Source organism: Chiloscyllium plagiosum, unplaced genomic scaffold (genome assembly GCF_037043375.1).
Source record: "Chiloscyllium plagiosum isolate Xiang-an unplaced genomic scaffold, Cpla_swu_hap1 HiC_scaffold_41, whole genome shotgun sequence".
Taxonomy (NCBI): domain Eukaryota; kingdom Metazoa; phylum Chordata; class Chondrichthyes; order Orectolobiformes; family Hemiscylliidae; genus Chiloscyllium; species Chiloscyllium plagiosum.
Genome location: NW_028270179.1, coordinates 29,111,121 through 29,126,616, shown reverse-complemented (window position 1 = coordinate 29,126,616; position 15,496 = coordinate 29,111,121).

Genomic DNA, 15,496 nt, shown 5'->3' with positions numbered 1-15,496 from the left:
AAGTTTGTCCAGCAGGCTAAGATAAACCGTAGGGAGGAGGAACTTGGGGGAGGGGCGTCGGAAATGCGATAGGTGGAAAGAGGTCAAGGTGAGAGTGGTAGGTCAGACTGGGGTGGTGGCGGAGAGGTCAGGAAGAATATTGCAGGTTAGGAAGGCGGTGCTGAGTTCGGTGGATTTGGCTGAGACAAGGTGGGGGGAGGGGAAACGTGGAAACTGGTGAAATCCGAGTTCAATCCCTTCTGGTTGGAGGGTTCCTCGGCGGAAGATGAGGCGGTTTTCCTCCAACCGTCGTGTTGTTGTGGTCTGGCAATGGAGGAGTCAAAAGACCTGCATATCTTTGGTGGAGTCGGACGGGGAGTTGAAGTGTGGAGCCACAGGGTGGTTGGGTTGGTTGGTCCGGGTGTCCCAGAGGTGTTCTCTGAAACGCTCCCCAAGTAGGCGGCATGTCTCTCCAATATAGAGGAGGCTACACCGGGTGCAGACGATGCAATAGATGATTTGTGTGGAGGTGCAGGTGAATCTGTGGCGGATATGGAAGTTTCCTTCGGGGCCTTGGAGGGAGGTGAGGGGGAGGTGTGGGCGCAAGTCTTGCACCTCCTGCGGTTGCAGGGGAAGGTGCTGGGAGTGGAGGTTGGGTTGGTGGGGGGTGGGGGTGGGGATCTGACGAGGGAGTCACGAAGGGAGTGGTCTTTACAGAATGCTGATAGGGGAGGGGAGGGAAATATATCCTTGGTGGTGGGGTCCGTTTGGAGGTGGCGGAAATGACGGCGGATGATGCGCTGTACATGGAGATTGGTGAGGTGCTAGGTGAGGCCTCACCTTCATTCGCCTACGCTCTCGGATTAATAAATTCAGCACACGGCGTGACATCGAACAATTCTTCCGCCGCCTTCGCCTCCGCGCCTACTTCTTCAACCAAGTGTCTCGCCCACCCTCTGACGACCCCTTCTCACGCCTCCAACACACCCCATCCACCTGGACACCCCGTGCTGGCCTCCTACCTGCCCTCGACCTCTTCATAGCCAACTGCCTCCGCGATATTAACCGCCACCTGAACACCCCCACCCCTCTCACCCACTCCAACCTCTCACCCTCGGAACGCGCAGCCGTCCACTACCTCCGTTGCAACCCCAACCTCACTATCAAACCAGCAGACAAGGGAGGCACGGTAGTAGTTTGGCGCACCGACCTTTACACCGCTGAGGCCAAAAGCCAGCTCGCAGATACCTCCTCCTACCGTCCCCTTGACCATGACCCAACCCCCACCACCAAACCATCATCTCCCAGACATTCCATAACCTCATCACCTCGGGGGATCTCCCATCCACCGCCTCCAACCTCATAGTCCCACAACCCCGCACCTTCCGCTTCTACCTCCTGCCCAAAATCCACAAACCTGACTGCCCCGGCCGACCCATTGTCTCCGCCTGCTCCTGCCCCACCGAACTCATCTCCGCATACCTCGACACGGTCCTGTCCCCCTTAGTCCAAGAACTCCCCACCTACCTTCGGGACACCACCCATGCCCTCCACCTCCTCCATGATTTTCGCTTCCCCGGTCCCCAACGCCTTATCTTCACCATGGACATCCAGTCCCTATCCACCTCCATCCCACATCACAAAGGACTCAAAGCCCTCCGCTTCTTCCTTTCCCGCCGTACCAACCAGTACCCTTCCACTGACACCCTCCTTCGACTGACTGAACTGGTCCTCACCCTGATCAACTTCTCTTTCCAATCCTCCCACTTTCTGCAAACCAATTTCCATGTACCGCGTATCATCCGCCGTCATTTCCGCCACCTTCAAACGGACCCCACCACCCAAGGATATATTTCCCTCCCCTCCTCTCCCCTATAGATTCGGGGTCGGTTCAAGAGGATTGGACGGTGGCTAATGTTATACCACGTTTTAAGAAAGGTGGGCGAGAGAAAGCAGGTAATTATAGACGAGTTAGTCTGACCTCAGCAGTGGGAAAGATACTGGAGTCTATTATAAAGGATGAAATTACTGCACATCTGGATAGTAGTAACAGGATAGGGCAGAGTCAGCATGGGTTTATGAACGCGAAATCATGCTTGACTGATCTTCTTGAATTTTTTGAGGATGTAACTATGAAGTTTTACGAGGGAAATCCAGTAGATGTCGTGTACCTGGACTTTCAGAAAACTTTTGATAAAGTCCCACACAGGAGGTTAGTGAGTAAAATTAGGCAAAGTACGAGATTGGATTGAAAATTGGTTGGCTAATAGGAAACAAAGGGTAGTGATAAACGGCTCCATTTCAGAATGGCAGGCAGTGACCAGTGGGGTACCGCAGGGATCTGTGCTGGGACCACAGCTTTTTACGATATATGTTAATGATATAGAAGATGGTATCAGCAATAAGATTAGCAAATTTGCTGATGATACAAAGCTGGGTGGCAGGGTGAAAAGTGATGAGGATGTTAGGAGATTACAGGGTGACCTGGACAAGTTAGGTGAGTGGGCAGATGTTGGCAGATGCAGTTTAATGTGGATAAATGTATGGTTATCCACTTTGGTAGCAAGAACAGGAAGGCAGACTACCTCAATGGAATCAATTTATGTAAAGGAGCAGTACAGAGAGATATGGGTGTTCATGTACACCAGTCAATGAAGGCAAGCATACAGGTACAGCAGGTAGTGAAGAAGGCTAATAGCATGCTGACCTTCATAACAAGAGCAATTGAGTATAGAAGCAAAGAGGTGCTTCTGCAGCTGTACAGGGCCCCGGTGAGACCACACCTGAAGTACTGTGTGCAGTTCTGGTCTCCAAATTTGAGGAAAGACATTCTGGCTATTGAGGGAGTGCAGCGTAGGTTCACGAGGTCAATTCCTGGAATGGCAGGATTACCTTGCACTGAAAGACTGAAATGACTGGGCTTGAAAACACTTGTGTTTCGAAGATTGAGAGGGGAGCTGATTGAGACGTATTAGATTATGAAAAGATTGGACACTTTGGCAGGAGGAAACATATTTCCACTGATGGGTGAGTGCCGAACCAGTGGACACAGCTTAAAAATACGGGGTAGAGCATTTAGGAGAGAGCTCAGGAGAAACTTCTTCACCCAGAGAGTGGTGGCTGTGTGGAATGCTCTGCCCCAGCGGGCAGTAGAGGCCCACTCTCTGGATTCATTTAAGAAGGAGTGGGATAGAGCTCTCAAAGATAGTCGAATCAAAGGTTATGGAGATAAGGCAGGAACAGGATACTGTTCGGAATGATCAGCCATGATTATATTGAATGGCGGTGCAGGCTCGAAGGGCTGAATGGCCTACTCCTGCACCTATTGTCTATTGTCTATTGTCATTCCGTAAAGACCACTCCCTTCGTGACTCCCTCGTCAGATCCACACACCCTCCAACCCAACCTCCACTCCCGGCACCTTCCCCTGCAACCGCAGGAGGTGCACGACTTGCGCCCACACCTCCCCCCTCACCTCCCTCCAAGGCCCCGAAAGAAACTTCCATATCCGCCACAGATTCACCTTCACCTCCACACAAATCATCTATTGCATCCTCTGCACCCGATGTGGCCTCCTCTATATTGGAGAGACATGCCGCCTACTTGGGGAGCGTTTCAGAGAACACCTCTGCGACACCCGGACCAACCAACCCAACCACCCTGTGGCTCCACACTTCAACTCCCCGTCCGACTCCACCAAGGATATGCAGGTCTTTGGACTCCTCCATCGCCAGACCACAACAACACGACGGTTGGAGGAAAAGCGCCTCATCTTCCGGCGAGGAACCTTTCAACCACAAGGGATGAACTCGGATTTCACCAGTTCCCTCGTTTCCCCGCCCCCCACCTTGTCTCATTCAAATCCATCGAACTCAGCACCGCCTTCCTAACCTGCAATCTTCTTCCTGACCTCTCCGCCCCCACTCCAGTCTGACCTATCACCCTCACCTTGACCTCTTTCCACCTATCATATTTCCGACGCCCACCCCCCAAGTCCCTCCTCCCTACCGTTTATCTTAGCCTGCTGGACAAACTTTCCTTATTCCTGAAGAAGGGCTTATGCCCGAAACGTCGATTCCCCTGTTACCTGGATGCTGCCTGACCTGCTGCGCTTTTCCAGCAACAAATTTTCAGTTCGTATCAATCTGGTCAATAGATCGATTTCTGCACCTGGCTGCTCCATTTCTCTGAATCGAAGATTGGCCACAATATCTCACATTTTTTTTCTGAGACCATTTCTTTCACCTATTGCAATTTTAATATGTGTTTTAACTATCATTGCGTCTCCTTCCTTTTTGCTAATTGCTCTGTGGTGGGCATTTGAACAACTTACATGCCGTAGTTTTTATTTAAACAACAGATATTGCCTCTCATCCTTACATCTTTGTCATGTGCTTTTGCAATTCGCTGAAGTCATCTAACGCCTCAAACATTAATATTAGACTAACGGTTGGCTGGAAGAACACAGCAAGCCAGGCAGCATCAGAAGGTGGAGAAGTCGACGTTTTGGATTAACTCTTCTTCGGTACTGTGGGTGAGTGTAAATGGAGGTGCAGATAAAGGACATGGCGGGGTCAGGGTCTTAAATTGGGGAAAAAATAAGACAGGTAGAGGGTTCCACATGTTTGGTCAATGGGGGAGGAAATGAAGCCTGCAGTGGCTGGGAGGATAGCAGGGAGTGGGAGGGGCTGGGAGCAAGTCGGGTGATGGGATGGGAGGTTATTTGAAATTGAAGAACTTGATTTTGAATCCTAAGGGCTGCAAACTGCCCAGGCGAAACATAAGGTGTTGTTCGTCCAATTTTCGTTATGGCTGCAGAAGAGGCCAAGGATCGTTGAGTCGGTAAGGGAGTGAGAAAGTGAATTAAACGTGTGGTGGCTGGGATCTTCGTCCGCCCCTGCAAGCCCAGCTGTGATGCTTGGCGAATTGTTCCCTAAGTTTACGTTTGATCTCCCGGATGTAAAGAAGACCACATCGAGAGCACCTGATGAAATTAAATTGTTTGAAAGGCATGTCAAACTCTGTTTCACATGGATGGACTGCTTGAAGTTCCGAATGGAAGTGAGGAGTTGGTGTACGGGCAGGTTTTGTGTCTTGTCCGGTTGCTGGGGCAAGTCTTTGGGGGTTCGGGAGGATTCCTGTGCAGAGGTTTGCAAACCAATGACTGGGGAAGGGAATGATCCTTGTGGAAGACAGAGAGGGGTGGGGAGGGGAATATGTTCTTGGTGGTGGGGTCTGATGGAAGTTGGCAAAAGGTTTTAAGGATGATGTCCTGGATGCGATGATTGTTGGATTTGTCGGTGAAGACAAGGGGTCTCTATGTTTATTGTGCTCAGAAAGTGATGTTTCGGGCAGTGGAATGGGGAATCGAGTTGATGCAGGGAGGGCTATTGAATTGCAGAGGGAGAAAAAGCACGTTTTTCGAAATAAGTGAACGTCTGGATTGATTGCAAGTTGAACGTCTCCTTCTCTGAGCAAATACAGCCGAGACGGAGGATCTGGGAGAATGAGATCGAGTTCTTCCAGGATACTGGGTGGCAGAAGTTGTGATCCAAGTATTGAATGGGGGTCTGTAGGTTTGTAGTGAGCGTCCATTTGGAGATAGTCACCGAAGGTGAAAATGGAGTGGTCAAGAAAGTGGAGGCACGTTTCCGAGATGGAACAAAAGAATTTAACGACAAGGTGGAAGTGGTGGATGAAGACGATGAACTGCTGAAGTTCTATCTGGGTGCAGGTTGCTGTGCCAATGCAATCATTGATGTAACCGCAGAAGATCTTTGGCACAGTGCCTCTGTGTGTGCTGAAGAGGGGCTGTTTGAAATACACAACAAAGAGACATGCACAGCTACGTTCCAATCGAGTGCACATGACCACCCCCTTGGATTTGGAGAAAATGGGAGGAGTTGAAGGAATATTTACTGAGGGTGTGGAATAATCGGGTGGACGGAAGAGGGTATGGCTGGAGGGAGACTGGATGGTTCCTTTTGGAGAGGAAGGAAATGAGTGCCTGGACGCCTTCCTTGGTACTTTTTGACATATATAAGGACTGCACGTCCATCATGAAGATAGTGTGCTGGGGGACGTGAACTGGAATTCTGAAGAGATGGGGATTGCGGTGGGTGTCAAGAATTCAGTTGGGAAGTCACTGAACCAAGGAGGTGAGGACAGAATCGAGACAGGACGAGATTATTTCGAAGGGGTTACATAATGCTGAGACGATTGGTCGGCCAGGGTAGTTGGGCATTTGGATCTTAGGGAGCAGGTAGTACCAGGCAGTGCGAGGTTGAGGCACAATGAGCTTGGAGGCGGTGGAACGGCCATCACCATCTGCAATAAGGGCACCATCAGGGCAGGCAGTTTTGCCCTGATTGGTCAGTGTGGAGTCGTGGAAAAGGGGAGGTACGATGTGTTAATGGAGAGTTAGCGTTCAGCCTCTGCGAAATAGAGAAGCCTTCTCCAGACTAACACCTACGTTAGCATTTGTGATGGTTAACCGGGGTAATTGTGGAGCGAATAGAGTGCTGCACGTTTGGAGGAGATGCACGTTGAGTGGATTCGGGTGGTGGAGAATGGAGGCTGATGTCACGTTGGACATCTGCAAGGTAGAGGTCTGGGACAGGTACAAGGCCTTCAGGTGGTGATCAGGTGGAGACAGAAGATTGGAAGCGGGAGATGGGATCATCCGAGGGAGGTTTGGAGGTTTTGGCAAAGAAGAAGACATGGAAACAGAGGGCGAGAAAGAAGCGCTCCACGTCGAGACTGGTCCTGAATTCTTTTAGGTGGAGGTAGGGGGTGCGAATGTGAGCTTTGTCTTGATGACAGACAGCTGGGCCACCGGGTATTCGAGGTTGTGTGGACAGTGAATTAGGCTAAAGGACTCGCAGTGGTGTTTAGGGGGAGTCCAGGGTTTGCTGGTGGGGTGGGGCAAGGAAAAGGATGATTGCATATGGTAAGTGACTGTTGTATCTGCTGTAGTTGGGGGAGTTGGTGTGGATAGAAAAAGAGGATTTAGAGTGCGGTGGGTTGCCGAGTAGCAATGGTGCAGGGTGGATGAGGTGAAGAGGGAGAAGTGGAGAGGTAAAGTGTATTGTAGGGGTTGAATGGGTGAGGAGGGAGAGCTGGTGTGCTGGCTGGCTGTAGGCAGGCTGTAGGACCCAGGCTTGACCCTGAGAAATTTAGACCGAGAAGTACTTGTACAGTGGGCAATGCCAGAGTTGGAGGTGGAAGCTGGAGGAACCTCGAATCTGGTTGGAGTGCTGTTGTCAGCAGAATAAGGGGCAGTGTTGTTGGAGAGGTCCAGAGCTGAGACAGAGGTTTTGGGTGAGTATTTGGGGGTCGTAGTAAGTGGTTTGATGGCCTGGGTAACAAAGCGGAAGGAGCGTCTGACCCGGAAGTAGCTTTGGACTGGGCAGACCCAGTCCTGGATGGAGTCTCCATGTGGATAATAGGCGCGGCACCAAAGTGGTGCGGGCCTGGAGGCGGCCGGAACCGGGGCACAAATTTCGAACAGCGAGCAAGTTTTGTGACTGTAGGCGAGCGGAGCAGTGTTTCCCAAACTTCAGATTTTATTCCGATTGGAGGTGTTTGGAGCAGACATGTGGAGGGCTTCTACTATTCCACATTCAATGGAAAATCCACCAGTTGAACAAACGGAGGCATCTCATACATTCATGGCTTGCACGACTTAGGTTGACAACCGTCATTTCCAAAAAGAAAATCGTTTTGTATTAAGCCATCATGTAAAAGTCAATACATTATGATCACTATTTCTAAAAACTTTTTAACTGCAAGGTTTTCAAGGACTGGTAATACAAACCGTCTTATATACGCTGATGAAAACCATTTTTAGAGCTTTAACATTCACTTAGGTTAACATCGTTTCGATATAACTTGACGCTGTCCATTATTGCTGCAAAACCCACAAACGTGGTTTGTCTAATTTCCTCTTTTATAATATGACCAACATTGGTATTGCAATTTTAACATTGACACATAACTCCCATCAACATTTGCTTCTCCTTGCTGCTTCTAAGCGCCACGTTTGCAGATTCTGTGGAACCTGAGAGACGCGGCCACTGGGCCGTTGAATGGCAGATTCAGCCAAGGTGAGGCGAATCTGGCGTTAACGGATCATCTCGTCACATTGTTCGTCCTTCTCCTGTGTCATTCCGACATTTTCACCACATATCTCATTATGCTGAAGGAATAGAGAAAGACAAAGATCTTTGTCCACTGCTATGCCTTTCTCCAGATAGCTGAGTCTGCTCTGACCTGAGTAGGAACATTAGAGCAGACTGGAGAAGTGTTGCTGTTGCTGTTCGGATTTTTAGTGAGATCACATCCAAAGGAGTGTGCACAAACTTAGTCTCCGCACTGTAGCAAGGATATTGTTACTTGGGAAACTGCTCAGAGATTGGTCCCTCAACTCATTCCTGCAAAGAAGACGTTGGCTTACAAAGAAAGGATGATCATGTTGATCCAATAGCTGTTGGAGTTCACAAGAATGAAAGACGGTCTTAATTTTATGTGGAACACCAGAAGGAGTCAGCAACAAACGCCAATTATACAGCAAATGTGAGGGAATCAGCAAATTAAATAACCAAGAGGAAGTGGAGAGTATTCAAGTGGACATTAACAAGTAGAGTAAATGGATAATAATTAGACAGGTGAAATGGAACATAATGTATACCCTGTCTTATTTTTCAGGAAGAATGGAAGGCTGGATGTTCCTGCAATGGAGAGGGATTACAGAACTTAGTGATGCAATGTATACTTGAGAGTTCACCCTGACACGCTCAGACATCGGAAGTGTTGCTCTATTTCCCAGATATTCTGTTCCCTGATATTCCCAGTTACCCCAATGCTCTCAGTACACATTTTGATGTGGTTGGTTGACGGTCGGGAGTGGTGAGGGGAGGGTATTTTGTGCTGTGTATCAAGGAAAGGGTCTCTATCTGAAATGCTGTCTTTTCATTCTACTTGGAGAGCCTAAGAAAATGGGATTGACTGACTGCTTCTTAACGAAGAGGCTGTGGCTGCTGCCAGGACAGTGGGTATTCACCAACATGCTGGACTGTGCATGGGCACACTGTAACAATAATTGAGTGAGAGGATTTTCTGTTCCTGTACGGGCCAAGTCCCCAGACTGCACCAGGTCAAGTTGGGCTCGTCGTGTTGTAGGAGGTGACGTCGTTCTGTGATTAGCTTTACGTTAGTCAGGGTCCTCTCACAATCTGCTCCTGGATAATGTTTAACTTGGAAAGTTTTTCTTGGAAAATCCTGCGTGGATACGGCAGATCCCTTTCCCCACAGACACTCAGTCCGTGGTTTCTGAGCTTCCCCTCTCTGCATCCTGCGTTCCATTTTTTGTTCATGTTATGGACCCAGATACTGTAACCGCAGTCCCAATACAGCATCAAAAGTTGGGTTTCCAAATTCTCAGGTCCACTGTAAAGTCTGAGGCAACTCACAGAACAATCTCCAGCAAACCGGCCCCAGCAGCTCCACTAAATTTTCAATAGCAGGAGACAGCCCTTCAGCTGCGAGTTAGATTTCTGGACATTAAGAGTAGTACACGAGGGATTTCCTCGTGTTATTGGCCACGCGATTAGCAAGTGAGACAAACAGTGGACAGGCACAAGCCAAGTTTCAAAGATGTGAATCGAAGCTGCTGAAACCCCCATGTCCAACATGGCATCCACGTCCTTTGGTAATGTGGCAACCCGAACTTTCCACAATATTTCAAAAGTGGTCGAACCAAAGTTTTTCCAACTCAAACATGACCTGCCAACTCTTATACTCCTTGCCCGATCCGATGAAAGACATCATGCCGTATGCCATCTTAACCACTTTGTAGAATTAAATACACAGATTCATATGTACATCAATATTCCCAGCATTTTCCAATTCACTGTGTAGTTCATTCTGGAACTGGATCTTCCAAAATGGATCACCTTCACTTTCCCGGTTTCAACTCTATCTGCCATTTGTCTGCCCAACTCTTCAATCTATTTACATCCTAATGTATTCTATGACAATCCCTTTCAATGTGCGTTACTCATCAATCTGCAAATTGCTAATCAGACCACCGTTACCTTCCTCAAAAACATTTATGTGTATCACAAACAACAGTGTTATCAGCACGGATCCCTGTCGCACACCATTATCTCCATTTTGAGATACTACCATTCATTATTATTCTCTGTCTCCTGTTGCCCAGCAAGTTCTCTATCTATCCAGCTAGTATATTTTAGGATCCCATGCGACTTCATCATCTCCATCAGCATACCATGGGGAATTTATCCAATGCCTTACAAACGTTCATGTATATTACATGCACAGTCCTTTCCTCACCAATCAACTTTCTCACTTCCTCAAATAATTATATTAGGTTGGTAAGAGATCACCTTCCCCACACAAAACCATGTCGCCTATCTCTGGTAAGCTTATTTTCTTCCAAATGGGAATAGATCGTAGGTCTCAGTATATTCTCCACCAGCTTTCCTACTGTTGACGTCAGGATCCCTGGATTATTCCTGCTATCCTTCTTACACAGCGGACAACATTAGCAATTTTCCAGTCCTTCGGGACAATGTTCAAGGATGCTGCAATAATATCTGTTTTCAAGGTCCCAGCAATTTCCTATCTCACTTCCCTCAGTAACCTGTCATCGATACTACCCGGATCTGGGGAATTGTGCACCTTAATGCCTTTGCAAATGCAAACCAATTCCTCCATCCATATGCTAACTTGACGTAGAGTAATCAACCAGCTACTCAGGACGGCACGATAGCACAGTTGTTAGTTCTGCTCCCTCGCAGCACTCGAGATCCAGATTCAATTCCCGCCTCGGGCGACTGAGTAGAGTTTGTGCATTGTCTGTGTGGGTTTTCTCCCACAGGCCAAAGATGTGCAGGTCAGGTGAATTGGCCATGCTAAATTGCCCGGAGTGTCAGGTGAAGGGATGAATGTATGGGTGGGTTGTGCTTCAGCGGGTAGGTGTGGACTTGTTGAGCCGAAGGGCCTGCTTCCACACTGTAAGTAATCTAACCTCAACATCCATCACGTCCCTCTCCTCGGTGAATAACAATGCCAATAATCATTTTCTCTGACTTCACGCATAGTTTTCCTCCTTTGTCCTTGAGTGGGACAACCCTTTCTCTAGATACCCTCTTGCTTCTTGTATAGGAATAAAAAATACTTCGGGATTTCCCGTAAACTTGTTTGCTCGAGATATGTTACGGCCACTTTCAACCCTCTTAATTCCACGTTTCAGGTTATTCCTACATTCCCAAAATTCTTCCAAAGCTTCACCTGTCTTGTGCCGCCTAGACTGTATGTACGCTTCCTTTTTCCGCTTAGCTTGCCTCACAGTTTAACCTGTTATCCATAGTTTTTAAATGGAAAACAAAATCTCTTGAACTCTGATTCACCTCTCTTTAAAAGTCTCCCACATATCAAATGTGGATATGCTTTCAAACCGCTGAACCCAGTCAACATTCACCAGCTCCTTCTGAATGTGGTGGAGTTGGCCTTCCTTCCACTAAGCAATCTTATTTTATGACCACTCTCATCTTTTTCCATGCTTATTCCACAACTTGGGAATTTTGATCACTTTTCCCAAAGTAATACACTAGTGAAATGTTAATCACCTAGCCAGGCACATTCAATTCCACCAGATCCAGTATGTATCATTCCCGAGTTGTACAATTAACATACTGCTCGAGAAAACCCTCCTGGATACCCCTTACAAATTCTTCTCCATCTACACTTCTAACACGAAGTGAATCCCAGTCACTGTTGGGCAAGGTAAAATCTTCCGTCACAATCTCCCTGTTGCTGCCACATCTTTCCATAATCTGTTTACATATTTGGACCTCAATTTCCGCTCGCTGTTGGGAGGCCTGGAGTATAACCTGAACATTGTTACCGCACACTTCCTATTTCTGAGCTCTGCGCTTTTTGCATTATTGTCTGAGCCGAGCACATGCTCTCTTGCAGCACAGCGTGATATACTCTTTAATTAGTAATGCAAAAACTCCTCCACTTTAACTCCATCACTATCCCACCTGAGCCATCTATATCTGACGATATTTTGTTGCCAATCATGCCGTTCCCTCATCCAAGTTTCAGTGATAGGAATATCATCATACTCTCAAGTACTAATCCAAGTCCTAATTCATATGCCTTACCTACGACATTTCTTGCATTGACATAAATACACCTCAGGCCAACTTTGCGTTCCTCATCTCCTCCCTGTCTTGCATTCCACTTAGTCACTCTGACTTCATTAAGTTACATAAAGGCTTTAGTTACTAACTCCATACTGTCCACGAATCTCCTCATTTGATTCCCATAAACAACGCCACTTTAGTTTAAACCGTCCCCAACAGCATTTGCAAAACCACGCCAAGGACATTGGTTCTCGTCCAGCCCAGGTGCAGACCGTCCAATTTGCAATTGTCGCTCCTCCCACAGAACTGGTCCCAATGATGCAAAACCTGAACTACTCCCTGCTGCACTATCCCTCAAGCCACGCATTTAACCTGCCTATTCTTTCATTTTCACTCTGAATTTGAGAAAGAGTCTTTAAGAAGTTGGCGGAGAGCTAACTTCTTGTAAAACTGCAGTCTCATCTTCAGTTGTTCTTGGTCCACCGCGTCCAATGGATGCCCAGGTTTGGAGGTATTCACTTCGTTTGAAATAACTTTTATCGGCTTCAAGCACACCACCGAATTGCCCAAAGTGCTGCCATAATAAATGTGCTCGGATCACTAGAATGGGGCAATAGATCAGACATTTCTCCCACCTGCCGTGTTTAAAGACATAGAATGAAGGGGAGAGATACATAGCGAGAGAGAGGGAGAGAGAGAGAGGGAGAGAGAGAAAAAAACATGAGAGAGTGCCAGAGAGAGATGGACAATGATAGTGCAGGCTTGCAACATTGACAACACTTCAACTGGAATTCGTTTCCTGCACATTTCACTGGCACATTCCAACCCTGGGAAAGTGAGTTAGAAAATGATCTCAGCTTCCTTTCATCCCACCATTTCCTCCTCAATATCTCTTTGCGTCTCTCTCGATCAACCTTTCCAACTGTCGCCATATTTCAGGCAAAGTAGTTTCAATTTTCCAAATGACCTCTTCTGACCTGCATTGTTCTTTCTTTCTATGATTCTATCTCGTCTCCCATCCTTTCTTTTATTTACTTCTGTCCCGACCGTTCTCACAATTCTATCGGTCTTTTTCTCACTTCATTCCATTCTTCTTCACCCTTCCCGTTACTCAGAAGGGAAGGGTGAAGAAGAGCAGAGCAGTAGTAATTGGGGACTCGATAGTTAGGGGCACAGATAGGCGGTTTTGTGGGAACGAGAGAGACTCACGTTTGGTATGTTGCCTCCCAGGTGCAAGGGTACGTGATGTCTCTGATCGTGTTTTCCGGGTCCTGGAGGGGGAGGGGGAGCAGCCCGAAGTCGTGGCCCATATTGGCACCAACGACATAGGTAGGAGGAGTGCCGAGGATGTTAGACAGGCTTTCAGGGAGCTAGGTTGGAAGCTCAGAGTTAGAACGAACAGAGTTGTTGTCTCTGGTTTGTTACCCGTGCCACGTGATAGAGATTCGAGGAATAGGGAAAGAGAACACTTAAATGCGTGGCTACAGGGATGGTGCAGGAGGGAGGGATTCCGGTTTTTGGATAACTGGGGTTCTTTCTGGGGACGGTGGGACCTCTATAAACAGGATGGTCTACACCAGAACCTGAGGGGCACCAGTATCCTTGGGGGGAGTTTTGCTAGTGCTCTGGGGCGGGGGGGGGGGGGGTTTAAACTAACTCTGCAGGGGCATGGGAACCCAGATTGTAGCTTCAGGGTGCAGGGCCTGGAGTGTAGGGAGGTTAGGAACATGGCAACAATTTCCAAGGAGGGTGTCTGTAAACAGGAAAGTGGCTTGAAGTGTGTATACTTCAATGCAAGAAGTATACGAAATAAGGTAGGTGAACTTGCAGCGTGGGTTGGTATCTGGGACTTCGATGTTGTGGCTATTACGGAGACATGGCTAGAACAGGGACAGGATTGGCTATTGCAGGTTCCATGATTTAAATGTTTTAGTAGGGTCAGAGGTGGGGGTAAAAGAGGGGGAGGTGTGGCATTGCTTGTCAAAGATAGTATTACAGTGGTGGAAAGGACGATGGATGAGGACTTGCCATCTGAGGTAGTTTGGGCTGAGGTTAGGAATAGGAAAGGTGAGGTCACCCTGTTAGGTGTCTTTTACAGGCCTCCAAATAGTCCTAGAATCATTGAAGAAAGGATAGGGAAGGTGATTCAGGAGATGAGTGACAGTAATAGGGTGGTTGTTACGGGGGACTTTAACTTTCCTGATATTTATTGGGAAAGCTATAGCTCAAGTTCGTTAGATGGGTCAGTGTTTGTTCAATGTGTGCAGGAGAGTTTCCTGACACAATATGTCGACAGGCCAACAAGAAGTGAGGCTATACTGGATTTGGTTCTGGGTAACGAACCAGGCCAGGTGTTAGAATTAGAGGTAGGTGAGCACTTTGGGGATAGTGACCATAATTCGGTGATTTTTACTCTAGTGATGGAGAGGGATAAGTGTGTACTACAGGGCAAGAGTTATAGCTGTGGTCAGGGAAATTATGATGCGGTGAGGCATGACTTAGGATGTGTGGCTTGGAAAAGTAGACTCCAAGGCAAGAGTGTTAATGATATGTGGAGCTTGTTCAAGGAGCAACTATTGAGTGTCCTTGATAATTATGTACCTGTCAGGCAGGGAGGAAAGGGTCGTGCGAGGGAGCCGTAGTTTAATAAGGAATTGGAATCCCTTGTTAAATGGAAGAGGGCGGCCTATCTCAAGATGAGACGTGATGGTTCAATTGTGGCGATTGAGAGGTATAGGGTAGCCAGGAAGGACCTGAAGAGAGAGCTAAGAGCAGCAAGGAGGGGACATGAAAGGTCTTTAGTCGGTAGGATTAGGGAAAACCCTAAGGCTTTCTATAGGTATGTTAGGAATAAAAGAATGACTAGGGTCGGAATAGGTCCAGTCAAGGATAGTAGTGGGAAGTTGCGTGTGGAGGCGGAAGAGATTGGGGAGACACTGAATGAATACTTTTCTTCAGTATTTACTCAGGAACAGGGCATTGTCGTCGATGTGAATACTGAGTCACAAATAAGTAGAATGGATGGCTTTGAGGTATGTAGAGAAGAGGTGTTGGAAATCCTGGAAAAGGTGAAAATAGATAAGTCCCCTGGGCCTGATGGCATTTATCCTAGGATTCTCTGGGAAGCAAGGGAGGAGATTGCAGAGCCATTGGCCTTGACTTTTATGTCCTCTTTGTCTACAGGAGTAGTGCCAGAAGACTGGAGGATAGCAAATGTGGTTCCCTTGTTCAAAAAGGGGAGTAGGGATAACCCTAGTAATTATAGGCCGGTGAGTCTCACTTCTGTTGTGGGCAAAGTCTTAGAGAGAATTGTAAGGGATAGGATTTATGCACATCTGGATAGG